This window comes from Natator depressus, chromosome 9, assembly GCF_965152275.1.
Source record: "Natator depressus isolate rNatDep1 chromosome 9, rNatDep2.hap1, whole genome shotgun sequence".
NCBI lineage: Eukaryota > Metazoa > Chordata > Testudines > Cheloniidae > Natator > Natator depressus.
The window spans coordinates 58,795,390-58,817,835 of NC_134242.1; positions in this window are offsets into that span (position 1 = coordinate 58,795,390).

The following is a 22,446-nucleotide window of genomic DNA, read 5'->3' on the forward strand; positions in this document are numbered from 1 at the left end:
ACCTCTAATACCCTGCTGGGGGTAACAAACTGCCCCTGCCCCAGGGAGTCAGCAGAACTCGCTCAGCAGCTTTGGTTCTGCAGGGTTCTGCTAAGAGGCTGGGTCATCCCTCCAGCCAGCCAGGGTTAAACCCTGCTCCCTGTTACAGACTGGGAGACATAATAACAAACTCTTCATAGAAGAGTCCATCCCATAACTTCCTGGCTTTCTTCCAGCTAGACATTGTGGGAGTGAGCTTCATGTCTGATGTTTTGGCCAGAAAAGCAGTGCGGAGGCCCGTGTCCTTGCTGGCTCAGAGCCACCCCCCAGGAAAGGAGCTGACCTGTCTGAGCTACTCGTTCCCATTAGCCAGGTGTGGAGATGCTCCGCTATCACAGGGTGACTTCGGCCCATTAGGGTTCCCAAAAGTTATTTTCAGAGCTGTTTGGAGAACAGATTTTTCATCTCACAAAAAATGTCACGATTTCAAAAATAAATAAAAACCTCCTCCCATCTCGAATTGGGATGAAAAGCCGAGCGTCACGCTCCCTCTCCCACACAACAGGAGACATGGGAAATAACCATCTTCTGGGAAAGAGGCCTGGCTATTTATTTCAGAGAGCCAATCCCTCCAACAGGCGTTTGGCTGCATAACCCAACAGTTCACAACAACAGCTAGCAGGGCCCTGTATCTGTCAGTTATTGCAGTGACCTGAGCTCTGCCTTCAGCAGATATTGGCTCTCTTCACATCCTTCTGGCAATAGGGTGGGGCTGCCCTGCCTTCCTCTCTTGAGATCCTGGGCAAACTCCCAACACCCAGCCAGACATTGTCATCTTCTGATAGGGTGTCAAGGTTCCTCCCCCACTCTGAACTCTAGGGTACAGATGTGGGGACCTGCATGAAAAACCTCCTAAGCTTATCTTTACCAGCTTAGGTCAAAACTTCCCCAAGGTACAAAATATTCCACCCTTTTGTCCTTGGATTGGCTGCTACCACCACCAAACAAATACTGGTTACTGGGGAAGAGCTGTTTGGACACGTCTTTCCCCCCAAAATACTTCCCAAAACCTTGCACCCCACTTCCTGGACAAGGTTTGGTAAAAAGCCTCACCAATTTGCCTAGGTGACTACAGACCCAGACCCTTGGATCTTAAGAACGATGAACAATCCTCCCAACACTTGCACCCCCCCCTTTCCAGGGAAATGTTGGATAAAAAGCCTCACCAATTTGCATAGGTGACCACAGACCCCAAACCCTTGGATCTGAGAACAATGAAAGAGCATTCAGTTTTCTTACAAAAAAAGACTTTTAATAGAAATAGAAGTAAATAGAAATAAAAAAAAAAATCCCCCCTGTAAAATCAGGATGGTAAATACCTTACAGGGTAATTAGATTCAAAACATAGAGAGCCCCTCTAGGCAAAAAACCTTAAGTTACAAAAAAGATACACAGACAGAAATAGTTATTCTATTCAGCACAATTCTTTTCTCAGCCATTTAAAGAAATCATAATCTAACACATACCTAGCTAGATTACTTACTAAAAGTTCTAAGGCTTCATTCCTGGTCTATCTCCGGCAAAGACAGAATATAGACAGACACACATACCCTTTGTTTCTCTCCCTCCTCCCAGCTTTTGAAAGTATCTTGTCTCCTCATTGGTCATTTTGGTCAGGTGCCAGCGAGGTTACCTTTAGCTTCTTAACCCTTTACAGGTGAGAGGAGATTTCCTCTGGCCAGGAGGGATTTTAAAGGGGTTTACCCTTCCCTTTATATTTATGACATAGGGAAACAGGGACATGGAGGGCAGCATGATCCTAAGGCCCCTTTTGGTCCACAGAGTTTGCAATATCCCTCCAATGCCATCTCTCTGTGCAGAAGGACTGAGCAGTGGAGATAGCCATTTCTCAGTTGCATCTCCATGTGCAGCTTGTCACGGAGTCCCTGGGCGATGCTCTGGAACTGCTCCCTATGAAGCCAGTCAGGACTCTGGTGAAGTCTCCTTTCTGTGAGCAGACTGTCTTCAGGGCAAAAAGCTCACACGGCTTCCATCTTCCTGGGTCTGACCTCGGAGCATTCAGCATCCTCTGCCCCTCCGTGTGCTTCCCACAGCGAGTCCGCCCAGGCGGGCTCCTGGGGAAGCCAGGGGATCCTGCACCCCAATTCCGCAGTCAGACGTGACTCTCAGCCAGCCAGTAAAAGAGGTTTATTAGACGACAGGAACATGGTCTAAAACAGAGCTTGTAGGTGCAGAGAACAGGACCCCTCAGCTGGGTCCATTTTGGGGGGCAGTGAGCCAGAAAACCGCGTCTGCACTTCACTCCTCGTCCCCAGCCAGCCCCAACTGAAACTCTTTCCAGCCCCTCCTCCTCTTTGTCCCTTTCCTGGGCCAGCAGGTCACCTGATTCTTTTGTTCTCCAACACTTTAGCTCTCACCTTGCAGGGGGGAAGGGCCCAGGCCATCAGTTGCCAGGAAACAGGGTGTTGGCTATTCTGAGTGTCCAGACCCCTGCATACACCTGCCCTCTAGGGCTCTGCAATGATCATACACCCTTATCCCACCACCTAGATACTTAAGAACTGCATAGGGGAAACTGAGGCACCCCCACAATATTCAGAGAAAAGATTAAGAACAGTCCCACTTCGTCACAGAACAAGTGCAGAACAAGTTCTAGGCATCTCCTGTGAGGGGAAATGAAGGATGACAACATCCAGGAGGAGATGAGCTGTCCCCAGCACCTTTCTTCGCTCTCATAGGGGAGCCCTCCTTGTCTCCCCTTGTTTTCAGGGATGTGAACTGTCCCTGTTCCTCTGAAGAGTGTTTCTCCAGTGGGCTCATCTGAAGATGCTCCACAACCTGTATGGGCACAATGGGCAGTGCTTGCAGCACGTCTGGCCATGCCTTGTGCATGAGTTGGGTGTACCTGGCTAGCACTGCATGGCGACTGCAGGCTGATGGGTGTTGTCATCCATCCCCATCCCGGACCACGTTTCTAAGCCCACACACTGAGCACCCAGGGGACATGCTCTGTCCCCGTTTGGTCACTGCCTGTTCGCCTTGTTCATTTCACCCAGCACTACCAGGTAACCTCTGCTTTGGCTATAGAACGTCTTGGGGACTGTCTTTCCCCCATGTAACTTCACTGACATCCGTGGAGCTACCTCTGGGGTGAACATGGCTTGTTGTCTCCTCCTGTTTATTCTGTCTTTCAGAGGCCTGATTCCCCAACCCAGGCTGTCTTTTTAGAGATTCTATTGTATTCTATTCTCTGTAGGTTCTTATACCGCTCTCACCGCCACAATATCCAAGCACCTTCCAGTTATGCAGTATGAGTAAGTAGTGTGACTAGCATCTGTCACATGTTGTTTGTTCTCTCATCCTCTCCCCAAGAGAAGTGTGTGCAGTGGAGTGTCTTCTTTTGGTAGTTTTTTTTTTAAAAAATATGCATAGAATCATAGAAGTCTAGGACTGCAAATGACCTTGAGAGGTCATCTAGACCAGTCCCTTGCACTCAAGGCAGGACTACATAATACGGATGATGCTCTGTATTTACATTAGAGAAGGCAGGTCAAAGAAATGCCCCAGGCACTAGGAGCCGAAGGTGGGGAGGTTTGGGGTGGTCCTTCATTCCTAGGGGAATTCATTCCATGGTCTTGGACCAAATCCAGAGAAAGTTCTGTCTCCTGCACAGACAAACTTTACCCTTATTGCAGAGAGTTCCACTTTATTGACCACAGTCTCATCCCGGATCTTTAGACTCTTTTAGACACCCTAGGGTCCAGGTCGTGGAGCACCTTGAAGATAAAGACCAAGACCTTGAGCTTGATTCTGTATTCTATTGGAAGCCAGGATAGCGAATGGACGACAGGCGTGATGTGCTCGCAGTAGCCTGTGTTGCTGAGGAGACACGCTGCGGTGTTCTCACTAGCTGGAATTTCTTAACTGCAAAAGGCTTCATGGACAAATATATGCTGCTGAAGTCCAGCCAAGAGGTGATGAAGGCATGAAAATCTGAGGCCAGGTCATCCTCTGCCAGAATGGGATGGGGTCTCCTAGCCAGCCAGAGGCAGGAGGAAGTGTAGGTTGAGGTTGCTGAGACGGGAGAGCTCACTGTCAGCCAGGAATCCAGGAGCCTCTTGAACTCAGACCGATTGACCAAATGTGGGTGTGAGCCTGCCACCAAAGGAGACAGGAGTGCAGCTGCAAACTCTTCAAAATGTTTTCCTCTGCCCACCAGCATCACCTGTCTTGCTCCACATCAGCCCCAGCCAGCTGCTCTTCATGAGCTGACCTCAGGGTATAAGAACTGTGCTGTCCTTTACAGGACTATTATAATACCCCACAGTAAATAGATAGGCCACGGTCAGGGGGCAGAGTGGGGGGAGGTGGTCGGACCCTTCCACGCTCCGCCCACAAATAGGTGCCACCCAAGTGAATTGCCAAAATGAATTGCTGCTTCCAGGAGCTTGTGCCGCTATTCGTAATATGGTAGCATGGGCCGCTTGGTCTGCCAGGGAGAGGCCCTGGGCTCTGCTAGGCTCCTGGGAGTTTGGCCCCTGCTAGAGTGAGGGGAAAATAAGTGATGGTATCTTCCGGACGCCACCCGCTTCTGGCATAGAAATGAGACAGGGCTCACTGCAAATTGTGGAGATCTGAGATTTCTGCTTCCCTTTCTACACATGACCAGTGAAACAGGGACATGGCTGATGTTTAAATGATCATCCCTAGGCACGTGGACTCACCCCTCGTGGAGAGGAATGGGGCAGTTCACATCTCACAGAGCTGTTTTTCCAGGCTGTTTGCTGGCTCGTTTCTGTGTCAGTTACACTCAGATTGGGTTTTTAAGCTTTTTCTCCCCAACCATAAGACCTGAAGACTTTTTTAAAAAAATTAAGGTTGAGACTGTGGGGAACAAGGCAGTAACCTCAGAGAGGTGCCGGTACAGCATATGGGCATGTACTGGATGTTTCCAAGCCCTGGCCATGTGCTTTCATTTTCCTGGACCCTTGCCTGTGGAAGGGGCATGTGCCATGTCATTCATATTGTGCATTTCTTCCCTCTTCTTTTCCTAGATATAAAATAACCACCAGATCATCCACAAATTCCTGTCCCAGGCTCTCAGGTACCTTCAGGCACTGGAGATCAACACACACCTGCAGCTGCACTCTTTGGTAAGCACAGCCAGTTAATTGTATTTGTTTTAGATGCTTACCTTCAAGCCCTTTTCTAGTTGCTTGCTCTGTTCCCTCTGACAGCATCGCTAAACTCCCGGGTCCCAGGACCTAGGGCTGTAGCACGGTGGAGTCAGAACTGACATGTTTTTCAAAATGGAGGGCGCAACTTATCCATCTCAACCCCACCAAGTGCCCATCCCACAGTTCTCCAGCTGCACCCAGGGCATCCCCTGTAGTGTCTTGTAAATACCATCTCCTTTGGAAATCAGCCCCCCAAGAACATCCTGGGCACTGCTGCTTTATCTCTGGGCTCATGAATGTGTCTATTTTGGAAGGGTTAATTTGCTGAGGTCGGGGTGGGGGAAGGGTTTGGGGAATATCAACAGCTTTAGCAGAAGAATTTGAAAAGTAATGAGAGATTTGTTGTTTTAGTTGCCTTTCTCAGGCCCCCTATCTATCATTAGAAGGTTGTAGAAGGTTGAATCAAGATGACATCTGCTTGTCTGGAGGTAAAGAATTACATGTGTGTGTGTGCGCGCGCATGAAAGCGTGGGAGTGCAGCACTGTGCTAGAATACGGGTGTGCGTGTCTCCCCATGGCTCAGGAGGGTTTTTAGGGGAGAAGGGTGGGGTTGTTGTTGGGGAGACACAGGAGATTTGTGTGACCATGCCCAGTCAGTGGTTCTTGGTGCCTTGGATTCTCCAGCTGCAAAATGGGAATATGCGGTGTGTAGAGAGGCTCTCTCCATAAATGAGGAGTTTCCATAAAGGAGTCAGGACAGAAATGCAAAGTGTTGTTATTATAATTGGCCTCTAAAATGTTCTGTGATGGGTTCGGTCACAGAGATTCCCTTGGGACTGTCACCTGACGTGCTGAAATTACCTCTGAGTCTGTTTTCCCTGCCAGCCTGGGACTTCCAGAACCCTGCTTTGTTGAGCCAGACACGCTAGTCTGCTGCAACACAGACCCAAGGTCGGGTCCACACCCCCAAAGCTGCAGACTTATCTGAAAACAGCTCAGCAGGTTACTTGTCTCCAGCACCCAGACACCCAGTTCCCAACAAGATCCAAACCCCAAATAAATTCGGTTAATCACTTACTCTGGGTTTATTAATAAACAAAAGTGATTTTATTAATTCTAAAAAGTAGGATTTAAGTGGTTTCAAGTAATAACAGACAGAACAAAGTAAGTCACCAAGCAAAATAAAGCAAAAACATGCAAGTCTAAGCCTCGTAAATTAAGAAAGTGATTACAGGTAATATCTCACCCTCAGAGATGTTCCAATAAGCTTCTTTCACAGACTGAAAAAAACCAACGAGGAGTCCTTATGGCACCTTGGAGACTAACAAATTTATTTGGGCATAAGTTTTCGTGGGCAAAACCCACTTCATCAGATGCATGGAGTGGAAAATACAGTAGCAGGTATAAATACACAGCACATGAAAAGATGGGAGTTGCCTTACCAAGTGGGAGATCAGTCTAATGAGACCATTCAATTAACAGTAGGATACCAAGGGAGGAAAAATCACTTTTGTAGTGGTAATGAGAGTGCCCATTTCAAACAGTTGACAAGAAGATGTGAGTAACAGTAGGGGGAAATTACTATGGGGAAAATTAGGTCTTTTCAAAGGTAGGCCAGATCTTTGGCTGCTACCCAAAATCCCTTCTTTCCATCTGGACTGCAACAGGCTCATTCTCATGCCAGGCACTGAACCACTCTGGCTGGCTCTTAGTTGTTCAGCTTAACCCAGCAGCACGGTGCCAGCTACACATCACTCATCTCCCAGAAAGCCAGCTCCTCTTCTAAGATGGACCTGCAGGTGTTTACAGGGCAGTGGGAGTGTTGGTCCTGTAATAGCTCACCTCCTAGACAAAGAGCTGGGCGCTCCTGTGAAGGAATTCTTTGGTGCTAAGGCTGTAATTGTACAGGGTGAAAGTGTGGGGTTGGAGCTGCACAGCTTGGCCCCTAGGCGGGCTTGGAGGGTCCTGCAGTACATCTCATCTCTGACTCCTCCAGTGTTCAGGATGATCTTGTCTTTTGAGCCTTCCATCAGTCCGGAGTCAGTTGGCTTCTGTTATCTCAGACGGTCTGCAAGGGTGAGGCAGGAGTAGTATGCAAATAAAAACCAACCCCCAAAGCTGCAAATCTGGAGCAAGAGAGTTTTCTGTGGTGCATCACCCAACTTTGATAGAGCTCCTGTGGCAGATTATGTATAGTGGTCCAGCCATCAGAGTTTATTGACTCTGCATACTCGTGTAACTGCTACAAGAAATAGATGAAGGAGTAAACATGAAGCCAATGGTTCAAACGGAGGACCCTTCAAACTGGCAAGGACCACACTGAAATCCCCTGATAGAGGAGGTTCTTGAATTAGAGGAAAAACTGATAAATTCCTTTAAAACCTTGCTCACCAGCAGATGAGAATAAAATGGTGTAGTCTTGTAGTGGTGTGGATGATGCATTGAATTAGCAGGCAGGTGAACCTACAGTGAATGTATTGGCAGGCCAGAGGTTTGCAAAAAATGCCAATATTCAAGGATGTCAGGAATCGAAGCCTTTTGCTCGAGAAAGATTGTGCTGAGATGACCACACAGGAACATGCTTCCATTTCACAGCATACATACACCCTGGGCAGTGTTTTCTAATTTGAACTCAAATCTTCTGCACACCTATGGAACAAAATCTTCCCAAGACTGTTAACCAGACAGTCACCTCACTGTGAGATGTAATGATGGGTGAAGGATGGACCTGTTCCTCTGACTGATGAGGTCCAGAAGCAGAAGTGAAATGATTAGAGGGGACACAGATAGGCTCCTAAGAGCTAGGTAACAATACTGTGTGGGCCAAGCTGGAGCACCAGAATGACAGGAGCTTTGTCCTGCTTGATTTTCCTTAATACTTTTAGGATCAAGGGGATTGGTGAATAAATTTAGAATAGGGCAAGGAATTAGGAAAGTGTTCCCTTGAGAACTGGAACACTGGGACTCTGCCCTCCCTGGAACAGAAGGTCTTGCATTTCTTGTTGGACTTCTTTGCCAACAAATCAGGGGAGCACTCCATCAGTGCAATACAGATCTGATGACTGAGTCCTTTATGGACCATTGGTGGTTGTGTGAGAAATGCAAGCTCAGATGATCTGTTTGGTGCATTCCAAAGACATAGCAAGTAAATGGTAGCCAGAATATGTACATGAGTCCTTTGGCATGTGTGACACTATCAGTCTTTGAAGAAAAAAGCTCAAAGGGAAGATCTTCTATAGCATTTTCAACCTCTTTTGGCAGTCTGGAGGATAGCCATACATTTCAATAGAGCATCTGCAGCAGCATGTGGGAGGTCTTAGCTGTTAATTGACCTTTTGTAACTAAAGACTTGAAATCAAGACTAGAGCTGGGTGGTAGAACAGTGTGTGGTCTGGAACCTGGGTCTGTGATAGCTGCTGCTCCCACAGTGCCACTAGGAGATCATGCAGAGCTATAGCCAGGGAGCACTGTGAAGAGCAGGTGCTGCAGAAAGTACCATGCCAGAGAGCTAGAGTGACAGTACTCTTCAGCCCTCTGATTGGCCTAGCATCCTACATAACTCCAGGGGTTGTCCAGGAAGGTGTCTGGGCAACCACAAAGATTTTGGTCTGCTGTGACTCCAGAATTTGCCTGGTCTCCAGTCCCAGCCTGACTCCGACCCTGACTCTTGCCTCCACTCTGTGCTACCTCCCAACGCCTGCCTAGATTTAGGCTTAGTCTTTGATGGATTGGTGGCTGGCTTAAAACAAAATAGCAAAATAAACAAACAGGGGTGTTCGTATAAAGTACCCACACCAAGGCTGGTCCCATTGTCCTTGTGGCTCTCTGGTCTGGATTCCATGTGCAGTTAGGTTGGCTCGTGGTAGACGGACCATGAATCTCTCCTCCGCCTCTTGGGTTTCTGCTTTCTGTTGGGATGACGCTGTCCAATGTTCCTGAAATCCCAAAAGGACTCAAAGTCTCCCCTTGGGTAGGAATGTGGAGTGAAAAAGGGTTTGGCTGTGATGCTTCTCTCTCTGCTTCACTCCAAACACAGCCAAAATTGAAACCCTTTGTGTCTGAGTGCGGGTAGTGTTACTAGTCAGGACCCTCTCTGCCCTGGTTTCTAACTGAGTCCTGAACCTTTGCCACCCTAGTCCAGAGCAAGTCCCCTTGACGCTCAGGGACTTGGGCTCCCATGTCACTTAGGCACTTACATCACCCACAGCCTCTCTTCACCCCATCTCTTCCCAGCAGCCTTCCAGGCCCAACCAAAGCTCTCCCGTTTTATCCATGAGAGAGCTTGCGGTTAAAGAAAGTGATATCAGGCCAGGAGACAAAATGGTGACAGGACACTTGCTTTCAAGTGAAAGGCCGTCCCCTGGGTTGTTCCTCTCCCTGGGCCATAGCGCTTTACCGGTAAGGCACAGCAGGGGTTCCAGAGCTAAGGTTACACCGACCTGTTCACTTGAATCTGTTGTTCACAGCTAAGCGACTGAATTCAGGCATCATGTTCTACATTCTGCTTTGGACTCCAACTGAATCTTCTAACATTGGAAAAGTCACCTGGGAGCAGCACTGACTGACTGGGTAGAAGCAACATTTAAAAATGCTCCTTTTTAAAACACTTGAGTGGCAGCATCACACCTTTTTTGAAATGCCTCTAGCTATACAACCACAGCCTCTGTGGGCCCCAACTGCCCACACCACCATGCACCCACAATGCAGCTGGCACATTTCTCCAGACCATGGGACAGATCCTCAGCTAATGTAATCAGCTATTAGTTATTCCCACATATGTGGACAATCACTGAGAATTCATGGAAGCATTTAAGAATGGAACCCTTTCACAGATTTTAGCATGAATTATTATTAGTTTGAACATTCAGACTAGAAGAGAGTTATACAGTAGGAGTTATTCTTATATTATAAAATATTTCTCCTTTCCTCCAGGAGTTGAAACCAGGCCATGTGACTTCAATGACATTCCACCCACAACGTGACTATACTAATCAGTGTGAACACATCTCAGACAACTGTGGCAAATTGCTGGCACTACTATGATGGGTCTCACGCTTTCTCTTCTGGGGGGGGGGTTCAGGGCACCATTTCTTGCCTCTGAACTGGGGTATTAACTGCCCCACTAGTGTCCTAGAGGAGGGGAGTGGAGAGGGAGGGACCCAGGCCCGCCCACTACTCCAGGGTCCAGCCCAGGGGCCCTAGGGATAGCGGTAAACCACTTGAACTAGCGATTTCTTCCCCTGGGCTACTTCCCTCTCCTGCCCTTCAGCTTGTGGGGCTTCCTGCCCTCCCTCTGCACAAACCAGGTGTCCCTTTACCTAGGGTCTTGGTCTTCTTAGCCCACCACAGCACTTCTCCAAACTCTCCTCTGCTTCCCTCCAAACTGCTCTCTGCTCCAACACCAATCCACTCTGCTTCAACTCCTCCTCTTGTCTGATTGAAGCAGGGGGGGTTTATTATGTGACTGGCTTCAGGTGCTTTAATTAACTTATAGCAAACTTTCTTCCCTCTACAGGGAATAAGGCTCCCTTCTAACACTCTCCTGCTGCCCTCTGGCCATGCTGTATCACACAACATACAGGCTCTGAATGACTGATGCGCACTGCTCAGCAAGTATTTACGAGCGTCAGGCCCCGTCCCTGAGAGGTTCTCAGACCAAAAGAGGGGCCACACTTGTATTGATTTTATGGTCTGCTTCTGCCTTCCTCCCAGATTTGACACTAATGTTACTCCATTAACTTCAGTAACGTTACTCCTGATTTACACCAGTGTACATGAGTGGAGATCAGGCCTGCTATCTGCAAAGGAGACTTTGACCAGCTCTAGACCTGCTACCGACCAGGTATTAAACATTACACAGCACATCATTTGGGAGCCCTGAGTCAGTTAAGTTAATCTGGGGCTGGAGCAGTGCAAATTCAGATGTTCTTCTTTAAGTGAGTTCTCTCCCAGGCCACCTGCTTTTCCAGACCTTAGATCAGAGGTTAACCAAGGTAATGGTTAGACTAATGCTAAACAGGTATGCTAGAGCCTCAAGAGCATACAGGCAATTTCTGTGTTGGGAGTCAATTCCCCAGCTCGCTTTATTTGCTGTCACTGCAATGCTCTTATTTCTGTCTGGTAGTGCTGTGTTCTGCTCACTATTGGTATGCCCATTTGCTGTCCCCCACTGTGCTAGGGCTTGGGCTGCGTATTTCCTACTCTGCTGAGTATAGGGTGACCAGACAGCAAATGTGAAAAACTGGGACAGGGGGTCGGGGGTAATAGGAATTATATATATATATATATATCTTATATAGATATATTTATATATCTATATAAGAAAAAGACCCAAAAATCAGGACTGTCCCTATAAAATCAGGACATCTGGTCACCCTAGCTGAGTATAGTCAAGTTGTTACTTAGTGCACTGCAAAAATTCCTCTCCTCTCTTCACACACGCCCTGTCATTTCTCCCCACCCCTCCCTAAGCCTGTTCTCTGCACAAAGTGCTTGTCACCTCTAGAATCCAGCAGAGAGATATGGTGGCTACAGACAAAATTCTCTCAAACTCCCTCAAGGCCGTGACTTGGCCAATTGGGAAGCTCAGTGCGACACTTCTTCAACCATCAGCAAATTAATTATTTTTCTCCAATTCTGTGTCTTAAAGAGAGGGGTAGTAAAATCAAAGGTCACTACTGGAAAAGTTTCTGACCTGCTGGGGTGTTGTTCTTCTGGAGAGTGTCCCTGCAGCTAGGAGGCATCTGACCAGCATTTGTGGATTGATAATATACTCAGGGCTTGATTTGTGTTTTAATGAAATGGACTCCTGGTTTGTGCGCACACATTTGTGGGTGTAGCTGATATCACTTAGGCCAGGTTTGCACTCAAAACTTAAGTGCACCCAGCTACGCTGCTCTGGGTGTGAAAAATTCACAAGGCACCCACCTCTCCCCGGCCTAGGGGATGGCTGACAGAAGGGCACAGGGCACCCACCTCCCCCCAGGACCAGGGGATGGCTGACGGGAGGGCACACGATACCCACCTCTCCCCGGCCCAGGTAACGGGTAATAGAAGGGCACAGGGCACCCACCTCCCTCCGGCCCAGGGACGGGTGATGGGAGAGTACAAGATCCCTCCTCTCCCCAGCCCAGGGCATGGGTGACAGAAGGTCAAAGGGCTTCCACTCCCCCCTGACACAGGGGACAGGTGTCAGGAAGGCACAGGACTCCCACCTCTCCCTGGGCCCAGGAGACGGTTGACAGAAAGGCACCTCTGCCCAGCCCAGGGACAGGTGACAGGAGGGCACAGGGCACCCACCTCTCCCTGGCCCAGGGGATGGGTAACAGGGGAGCACAGGGCACCCACCTCTCCCCGGGCCCAGGGAACAGGTGACAGGAGGGCACAGGGCACCCACCTCTCCATGGCCCAGGGGACAGGTGATAGAAGGGTACAGGGCACTCACCTCTCCATGGGTCCAGGGGATGGCTGACAGAGGGCACAGGGCTCCCCCCAGGACCAGGGGATGGATGACAGAGGGGAAAGAGGCACCGACTAGGTAACAGTTTTCAGCTCTCAAAACAGTACATCATCCTGCCTGCCTTCATCATTCCTCTCTGAAAGGCCACGGGGTACTGCCCCTCCCTTCTCCCCTGCCCCTTCGGAGGGGTCATTCTGAGTCTCTTCATCCCTGTTTTCCTCTTCACCACCTGTGCCTCTTCTGAGTCCTGGATCCCCCTTTCCCTCCAAAACCCCGCTCTGTGTTCCCTGCACCCAGTGCAGTGCTGCTGCCCCCACCCAGGCCTCTCCTTCCCCTTTGGCAAAGTAACCCTCTTCAGTACCCATCCCCAGGTTCTCCTCCCCATGCTGCCGCCTCCAGGCATGGACATGCCAATCACTTCCCCCGGCAGGGATCTCCCTGCTGGGCTCTCGGGGGCTGCCTCCTCAGCACTGCCAGCATCCCCATCCCTTGGGGTACATCTGTGCTGGAGCTGGAGGTATGATTCCCAGCTCTAGGAGACAGACCCATTCAAGCTCTCAGTGAGCCCGCACGCTAAACGTAGACACGTAGCTGCAGCGGCACGGGCGGCTGCTTGGGTAGCTCTCTGGGTGTGTCCCTAGGGGCTCACAGGAGATCTACTTGGGGTGGTGAGCCCATCCAGCCGTGTGAGCTCGTGTAGGCGCATCTCCTCGAGTGGCAAACACATCTCCCCGCTCCAGCAGAGGCATATCTTGGGCACTGAGTGGAGCAGGCACCAGCAGAGCCTGGAGCAATAGCCCCACCTGGTGCAATGCTGAGAACACAGCAGCCACTGGCCAATGCAAGAATGCAATGCATCCAGACTCCCAGGTGTTGCCAGATGCAGGCAGGGTGTGTGCATGCATATAGGGCCCTCACCTTGTCCCCAGGCAGCTAGCCAGGGCAGCTCCCTCTGGTCCAATCACAATGAGGGTTCACCATCCAAATTGGGATGTTCATCTTATGGAGAACCACCGGAGCAGTTACTACATACATTCAATCATAGCCACATGGGCCGGCTGCCTGGGCGGGCAAGTGGCTGCCCAGGCACCACGAGGAGGCAGAGCTCAGAGGAGAGCCAACCCCTTTTCCAGCCTGGGACACCCTCGTCTGCAGCTCTGGCTGCCCGGGACAGCCTTTCTGACACCTCTGCCTCATCCACTCTTCTGGTTGTGCTGAGTCCCAGCAAAGGAAACCTCTTTTCCCGTGCCTTCATCCCAGGGCTTTCCTCTCCCTCTCCTTGTTTTATGGTAACTCTAATGAGATGCCCTCAGCTTGGACTTGAACTCCAGTCAATGAGTTAGAAGCAGTTTCGGGTCATAGGGACCAGCCCCTAGTGCCAGTGTGTGGTTTTGTGTTCATTTGTAAGGGGTTTTCCTCTCCCCTAATACAGGGCTAGAGATCCAGCTGTGGGCAGGGCACCCCAGGTCTGGTTCAATGGTTCCCAAATCCCAAGTCATAGGCCTGCGAAAATCCTGCTGGGGTTCCCTTCTACCATGGAGGGGCCTTGCATTTCCCCGCACTGGCCCAGCAGAGGCACCCAGTCCCAGTGTTCCTGATGCCCGCATCTTTCCCCCTTCTGAGCAGAGTATTTCCAGGCTGCACCATCCCCTGCCTAGACTGGGTTATTCCTGCAGAGACAGCCCACCCAAGCATACCTGCTGGTTCCCATCAGAGACCACTACCAGTGTGACTGCCTGCAGTTACAGACACCACACAGCTCTTCCTACGCAAGCCTATTTTATTCCTAAGGTTAAAGCACTACATAGAGAGAAAACATGTTAGAAACAATCAAAGAACCAACACGCATGCTAATAAGCTTCCCAGCGTCCACGCCAGCCCTAACATGGGCTCTGGGAGGAGCAGTCCAGCACCCCATCGAAGCGGTGTCCTTGTGGTTCAGAACAAGCATCCAGTTGTTTGGGGCTTCTGTAGGCCAAAGACCTTCCAACTCATCCTGCGGCCCCTCCATGGACTGGGATCCTCTCTATTTGCTATATCAGAAAGAAGGCCCTGAGTCAGTTTAAACTCACACTATTTCTTCAAAATCCTCTTTGTGTGTTGGCCCCTGGAGAATCCAGTGTGAACTAGTATATGGGAACTTCTCCGGGGCTGGCTGATAACCAGAGGAATTACATTAGTAACCCCCCGCTCAGGGCCGGATTTACACTTTACACGCCCCTAGGCACAGCATCTTCAGCGCCTCCCCTACCTACAGCTGACCTTCATGTTGCACACGGTTTTAGAGAGGTACGGTGCCCCTAGAATGCCAGTGCCCCTAAGCACGTGCCTACTGTGCCTAATTGGAAATCCAGCCCTGCCCCTCCTCCTAGAGGAATTACACACCATTCCACCATAACATTCACAACTGCATTTTGAATACAATGGACCCCAAAGGTATTAAACCCAATTCAAGAAGATGGAACTTAATTCAATACATTTCATTATGATATTGCAGGAAATTGTCCGGCTGTCACAGTCCCCAGTGCCCAGTGCCTAGGCCTACAGGCTAATGTTCTCTAGACTGCTTAAGAGACGATACATCCTCCTACCCTGGTCTCTCAGTATCAAACAGGCCACCTCTTGCCCCTGGTGCTGTCACTAGTGCTTGTGCTAGGTGGAAGGTCAGCCTGCTGCACCCTGGGCTTTGCTAACCTGACTGGTATCTGTTCTGGTGGTCACTGAGCTGGTCATAGCCCCTCTGCTTCTCTTCCAGCCAGGCTGCAGCTGTGCTCCCGGCCATCCCCTCTCCGCAGGTTTGGGCCATACGCGCTGACTTCCCCTCTGCCCGGTGGGTGCTCGACACCCCATCCCCCGGCTCCTAGCCTTGCCCTCGCCCCACCCCCTTCCCCCAAGTCCCCACCCCTGCCCAGCCTCTTCTTCGCCTCCTCCTCTGAGCGTGCCGCATCCCCGCTCCTCCCCCTCCCGCCCAGGAAGTCCTAAGTGCCACCAAACAGCTGTTAGGCGGCGGGGGTGGGAAGCGCTGGGAGGGTGGGGGAGGAGCAGGGACATGGTGCGCTGGGGGCAGGGGGAGAAGGAGGCAAGGATGGGGGAGCTTGGCTGCCAGTGGGTGCGGAGCACCCGCTAATTTTTCCCTGTGGGTGCTCCAGCCCCGGAGCACACATGGAGTCTGGGCTCCCAGCTCAGAGTCCAGCATCCCGCCATCCACCCAAGGGAAAGTCCCTGACTCGGAGGGGAAGTGAAAGTGACTATACACAAGGTTTAGAATGGCAGGCAGGTCCCCCTCTGACCCCTTCCAGTTCTAGAGCTCTCAGAGTGACTCACGACAGTGGTCGGTAATGCTGTTCGGACAAGTGCAATTTCCACCATGAATTTCTATTGGGATTTCCCCCCTTGAAGCAATCTGGGCCCCAGTTTGTGTTAGGCCAGTGGTTCCCAAACTTTAACAACTCGTGAACCCCTTTCATGAAAATATCAAATCTTGTGAACCTTCTCCTAAAAATGAATATTTTGGGGGATTTTCTCCCTTACCTGAGCATAAATTATAGAAGCAGTGATCTTGGAAATAATTTATTTATTTATGACATGCTTATTATCCACTATTTATTATTACATTATTATTTATCATTACATTATTAATTTTATTACATGGTGAAAACGGCAACACTCTTCCAAGATTTCACTTTTGTAGCTCATATCACTTCGATTAAGCCTCCCACATGTTTTATTAAGGAGTACCAGATGTGAAACAGCATGAAGGTATTTAAGAAGCCAACTCAAATAAAGAATTCCTCCCACAAGCATTCGGGTCTTGAGCAGTCCAGGCAAACAACACACGTTACAAAAAAGCTTAAACTTGTTCTGCCAGGAAGTCATGGTCATGGGGCTTGAGCTGCCGGCTCCCACGCCCCACGGGGCTCAGGCTGCAGGTCCTCATGGGGCTCGGGCTGCCAGCCCCAGCGCCTGGGGTCGCTAGGGATGCCTCTGTCCGCCATTACAGATTTTTTTTCTGAGAACCCCCTGATACGTTTCACGAACCCCCAAGGTTTCATGAACCCCAGTTTGGGAACCACTGTGTTAGAGACACAATGACAAATAACATCACATTCAGCTATCACGCTCTCCTCAGAACATGCACCAACTGAAGAGCATTAAATAGTCTGGATGCCTGTTTGGGCAGCAGAGACGTGCAAATGTGCCCTTGAAAATCTGAGATGAAAAGAGTGGCACTTCACAGAATCATGAGCATGAGAGATGGAACAGGCCTACACGTCGTCATCCCCGGGCCTAGGCACGAGACAGGCAGGCACCTACAATGCAGTCTCAAATGCTTGATCTGATCAGTTTTAACTGGCCCTGGAAGATGATCCAACTTTATTTCAAAGGTCTCCCACTAGGCCCACCATCTAGTTCTGATTCCAGGCAGTTCTCCACGGCTGGAGTTGTTGTTCCCCCAGCCATTTCAGTCATGATTCTGGATCCATTGCTACCATCCGGCTGTGGCAATTGCCGGCATTCTCCACCATGGGTGAGCTGCTGGGCTGCCTCACCAGCCCCAGAAAGAACCAGTGCCATGCCCGAGTCCATTTCGGGCCCTCGCCTCAAGGCCCAATTCCTTATTCAAGCACAGAAACCCATGAGTGACACAAAAACAAAGCAATTCCCAAACCAAAGCAGGCTGCAGCCCTGAAGGCTTCCCTCCTTGCCTTTCTCAGCCCTGGAAAGAGAACACCGCCTTCCTAAATACCCTGCTATGTCATGGGACAGGCCTTCAACCTTTGCCCAGCTGTTTCATCCTGCCAGTTGTGTCCTCTCTGTAGCTTCGTCCATCTTGGTTCTGGCCAGCGGGGACTGTGCAAGCGTCTGTCTGGAACCCCCTCAGTTACCAGATGACAGCCGTCAATGGAGTGTTCACAGCAGACAGTGCAGCCATGAGCTCGCCCGGTTTGAGATGCAGAAGGAGATGCTGTCCTGGGTGGAGACACACCATCAGACCAAGCAGCTCTGATGCCAGCTCCTGGTGCCTCAACCTGCTTGACAGGAGCTCCTACAGCTGCCCCATGCCATACTGGCAGCCAGGGCACCTGGGCAAGGTTAAAACCCAGGAAAGGCTGTTGGCTTTAGGTTATATAAAGAGGAAGCAGACTTCTGCCTGTCATGCCTGGGCATCCTGAGGCTGGGGTCGAGCTTCTGACCCTTTAATTCCCCGACCCATAGGTGCTGACTTTGGTTTTTAACGGTGGGTGCTTTTGAAGAAGTGTGTGTGTTTGGAGGGGGGGACTCTGCCAGTTTTGGGGGGAGACTATTTCCACCATATTTATACACTTCTTTCATATTCTAGTTATCGAATATGTGTCTATCATTGGTATCTTTACTATTTTAATAATGATTAAATTGTCATGAACTACATAATTACATTATCATGAATTACAGTATATTAAAATCATTGCAATCACCTACAAGTTGTCTTCACTAACATCCCAGTTTAAAGACATTATGTCTCACTGTCGCTTTCTGGATGAAACTATCAGCAATCTTATTTACATCTAGGTTCCTTGGTATTATTTTGATGCGTGTTAAGGACAGCTACATTATTCAGTTGTGTCTGTCCCACGATGACTGGAGATAATTTTTAAGACTTCTGAAGCAGGAGAATGAGCATTGCACAGTTCAGGATGATACAGGTACAGTGAGAAGGATTCTTATGAATTTCCAGTACGCTGGAAACATAGTGCTTCCACAGTACTGCAAATTACTCCAAGATCTCTTTCTTGAGTGGTAACAGCTAATTTAGACCCCATAATTTTATATGTATAGTTGGGATTATATTTTGCCATGTGCATGACTGTGCATTTAACATTGAATTTCATCTGCCATTTTGTTGCCCAGTAACTCTGTTTTGTGAGATCCCTTTGTAACTCTTTGCAGTCAGCTTTGGACTTAACTATTTTGAGTAATTTTGTATCATCTGCTAATTTTGTCACCTCGCTGTTTACCCCTTTTTCCAGAGCATTTATGAATATGTTGAATAGGACTGGTCCCAGTACAGACCCCTGGGGGACACCACTATTTCCTTAACTCCATTCTGAAAATTGTTTCCTATCTTTTAACTGGAGTGCTTGGGAATGCTTTCAGGATCATCTAACAATCATTAATTTAATTTAATGACAAGCCTTTTGTTATCTTAATTACTCTGCCTCTGTTTATAAACAAACTCCCCACCCCAAGGGCAGAAGCTGGAGCAGCACAGAACACATCACATTCCACGCTCAAGCGCTGTCTGGGGCTAGGGTGTGCACTGTGAGCAGACCTCAGGTATGAAACTCGGGGCGGGGGGCAGGAACCATTATGGCTTGTGGGTGCTGATCACCCCCTATTTTTCCCCATGGAAACCCCAGAGCACCTGCAGAGTCGGCACCTATGCCCCTACCCACTCTTTGCAATCCCCTTTGGGAGGGTGGGAATTGATATAGGAGGCCCCTAGCAAAGAGCACCGAAGGACACAAGTTCATCCTGGTCCTGGTTGACTATGCCAGTGGCTCTCAACATTTCTAGACTACTGTACCCCTTTCAGGAGTCTGATTGTCTTGCATACGCCAAGTTTCACCTCACTTACAAACTCCTTGCTTACAAAAACAGACATAAAAATACAAAAGTGTCTCAGCACACTATTATTGAAAAATTGTTGACTTTCTCATTTTTACCATGTGTCATAAATATAAAGGGAAGGGTAAACCCCTTTAAAATCCCTCCTGGCCAGAGGAAATCTCCTCTCACCTGTAAAGGGTTAAGAAGCTAAAGGTAACCTCGCTGGCACCTGACCAAAATGACCAATGAGGAGACAAGATACTTTCAAAAGCTGGGAGGAGGGAGAGAAACAAAGGGTATGTGTGTCTGTCTATATTTTGTCTTTGCCGGGGATAGACCAGGAATGAAGCCTTAGAACTTTTAGTAAGTAATCTAGCTAGGTACGTGTTAGATTATGATTTCTTTAAATGGCTGAGAAAAGAATTGTGCTGAATAGAATAACTATTTCTGTCTGTATATCTTTTTTGTAACTTAAGGTTTTTGCCTAGAGGGGTTCTCTATGTTTTGAATCTAATTACCCTGTAAGGTATCTATCATCCTGACTTTACAGGGGGGATTTTTTTTTTATTTCTATTTACTTCTATTTCTATTAAAAGTCTTTTTTTGTAAGAAAACTGAATGCTTTTTCATTGTTCTCAGATCCAAGGGTCTGGGTCTGTAGTCACCTAGGCAAATTGGTGAGGCTTTTTACCAAACCTTGTCCAGGAAGTGGGGTGCAAGGTTTTGGGAAGTATTTTGGGGGGAAAGACGTGTCCAAACAGCTCTTCCCCAGTAACCAGTATTTGTTTGGTGGTGGTAGCGGCCAATCCAAGGACAAAAGGGTGGAATATTTTGTACCTTGGGGAAGTTTTGACCTAAGCTGGTAAAGATAAGCTTAGGAGGTTTTTCATGCAGGTCCCCCCATCTGTACCCTAGAGTTCAGAGTGGGGGAGGAACCTTGACATGGTGGCATAGTGGTGGGATTAACCTGAAATCATTTTGAGATCCAGTTGAGATTTTTTTGAACTAGAAATACAGATTTTTAAAAAAGGAGATTTTTTTTTTCCTTTGGAAAGGAAGTCCAGAAAGCAGCTTGTTTTTCTCTGCTTTGTGGCCAAGCAGAGACAAAAGGGGATTATCTTTGTGAATTGCAGGTTTTCTTTGCCTGGAGGCAGGGTACTTAACTCCTGCAGGGAAATTCACAGTCTTCCAACCCAGAGTTTTTTTTTCCCTAAAAGTAAATAGAAGGGGGGGTGTTCTACCCATTTGCCTGGAGACAAAAGTGGCAGGGTTTTTTTTTTTTTGGATTTTGATTTTTTACAAGGAGCACAAGTTTAAAAAGGAAACTTGTTTTTTCTTTGGGCTGGGTAAACAGGTTTCCACGTAGTTGGAGGTTTTTTGCTTTGATTTGGGCCCAGAGCAGAGACAAGGGAATTGTCTTTTTCTGTAGGCTGACAATCACTATCAGAGAATAGGTATTCTATTCCAGCACAGCAAAATTTTACAGCCAAGTTTTGTTTGTTAATTTCTAAACCTCGGGTGTAAAGTTAGTTAAAAACAGAGAGGTTAGAATGACAAAATCTGCGGCTCAACTACAGCTGGAATTAGCCAGATTTCAGGCTGAGGAAAGACAAAGGGAACATGAAAGACAGATAGAACTCATGCGGCTGAAGGAGGAGAAGGAACAAGAAAGGGAGGCAGCGAAAGAAGCAGAACAACACCAAGCGGCTGCTCACAGGAGAGCTATGGAAGCAAGGGACAAAGAACTGGAGGAGAAGGAAAAAGAGAGGAAGTATGTGGAGGAGATAGAGAAGATAAAGGCTCAGCAGAATATCCCAACAAACCCTAGCAATCCTTCTCCAAGTACCACTTCCCATCCCAGAAAGTTCCCCACCTACAAGGCAGGTGATGATACTGAGGCCTTCTTAGAAAACTTCGAAAGGGCCTGCCTTGGGTACAGCATCTCTACCGACCAATACATGGTAGAGCTGAGGCCACAGCTCAGTGGACCCTTAGCTGAGGTGGCGGCTGAAATGCCTAGAGAACACATGAACAAGTATGAACTGTTTAAATCCAAGGCGAGAGTCAGAATGGGGATAACACCCGAGCAGTCTCGTCGGAGGTTCAGAGCCCTAAGGTGGAAACCAGACATGTCATTTACCCGACATGCCTACCACATTGTGAAACATTGGGATGCCTGGATATCAGGAGCAAGTGGTGAGTCTCCAGTAAATTTGCCCTTCCTAATGCAAATGGAACAATTCTTAGAGGGTGTTCCTGAGGAAATAGAAAGATACATCCTAGATGGGAAGCCCAAAACTGTAATCGAGGCAGGAGAGATTGGAGCCAGATGGGTGAAGGTGGCAGAGAAGAAGAAAACTGGTCGCAGTTGGAGCGGAGACCAGAAGGGACAACCCCAGACCCCACCCTATTACCGGGGGCCGCCCAAAGCCCCACCTACCTCCCAAAGAACCCTCCAGACCCCTTATCGTCCCACCACCCCGTTTTCCAGCAACCCTCCTCGCCCCAGTGACCCGTCAGCTGGACGATGTTTTAAATGTAACGAGCTGGGGCATGTAAAGGCCAACTGCCCCAAGAACCCCAACAGATTACAGTTCATTGCACCGGAATCACACCAGAGGTCCACAGGCCCAGATACCTCCCAGATACCCTTGGAGCGGAGGGAAACTGTGAGTGTGGGCGGGAAGAAGGTCACCGCGTGGAGGGACACCGGAGCACAAGTGTCAGCTATCCATGCTTCCTTAGTGGACCCCAATTTAATCAACCCAGAGATCCAAGTGACGATTCAACCCTTCAAGTCCAACTTTTTCGATTTGCCTACAGCCAAGTTGCCTGTCCAGTACAAGGGCTGGTCAGGAATGTGGACTTTTGCAGTCTATGATGATTATCCCATCCCCATGCTGTTGGGGGAAGACTTGGCCAATCATGTGAAGCAGGCCAAGAGGGTGGGAACGGTCACCCGCAGCCAGGCTAAACAAGCCGTGAGGCCTAGCTCTGTTCCGGAAACTTCTATCAGGACCCGGTCAGAGGTGATGGACCCGGACCCCAGACCAATGTCTGCAACAGCAGTAGTGGATCCAGTCCCAGAGACCCAGACGGAACCAGTCCCAGAACCGGAACCAGCCGAGCAACCAACACCAGACCCATTGTCAGCACTGAATCCAGTACTTGCAACCTCAACACCAGAGGGCCCCACCGAACCTGAACTGGCAGCAACCGATA